Raw genomic sequence first — 345 nt, 5'->3', positions numbered from 1 at the left:
ATATATCTCAGACACGCGCGTGCAATTAAGCTAACCGCACGCAATTATCGTGAAAATCAGACTCACCATTCATAACGAAAATCTGAGAATTTGCCGGATACCGGAAACGTTAGCGTGCACCCTGCACTGCGGAGATCAACGGAGAGATCAGCTGGGCAGAGTTAAAGAACGTTTTCCCAGCGTCGAAACGTTTCCCCAGCGTTAATGATTTCCTGATGTGTTGGGATCCTCGACAGGGTTTGTTCCCTGACATGCCTTCTGGTGTTCAGGGTCAATGATCTAACATACACACAGACGATGTACAAATCGTTGTGTTATTTTGAGTGACCGCGTCATTTCTGTGGC

At 47.0% G+C, this 345-nt stretch overlaps 1 protein-coding gene across 1 annotated transcript in view; it reads left to right on the top strand.

Moving 5' to 3' along the window:
• Positions 1 to 345, top strand: part of LOC119589151 (zwei Ig domain protein zig-8-like) — a gene marked incomplete at its 5' end in the record, with an annotated part of 79,650 nt that overhangs the window by 56,921 nt on the left and 22,384 nt on the right.

The sequence above is a fragment of the Penaeus monodon genome, chromosome 25, assembly GCF_015228065.2.
Source record: "Penaeus monodon isolate SGIC_2016 chromosome 25, NSTDA_Pmon_1, whole genome shotgun sequence".
In the NCBI taxonomy this organism is placed as follows: domain Eukaryota; kingdom Metazoa; phylum Arthropoda; class Malacostraca; order Decapoda; family Penaeidae; genus Penaeus; species Penaeus monodon.
Note: the sequence above shows the minus strand (reverse complement) of the source record. Positions and strands in the feature narration are given on the sequence as shown.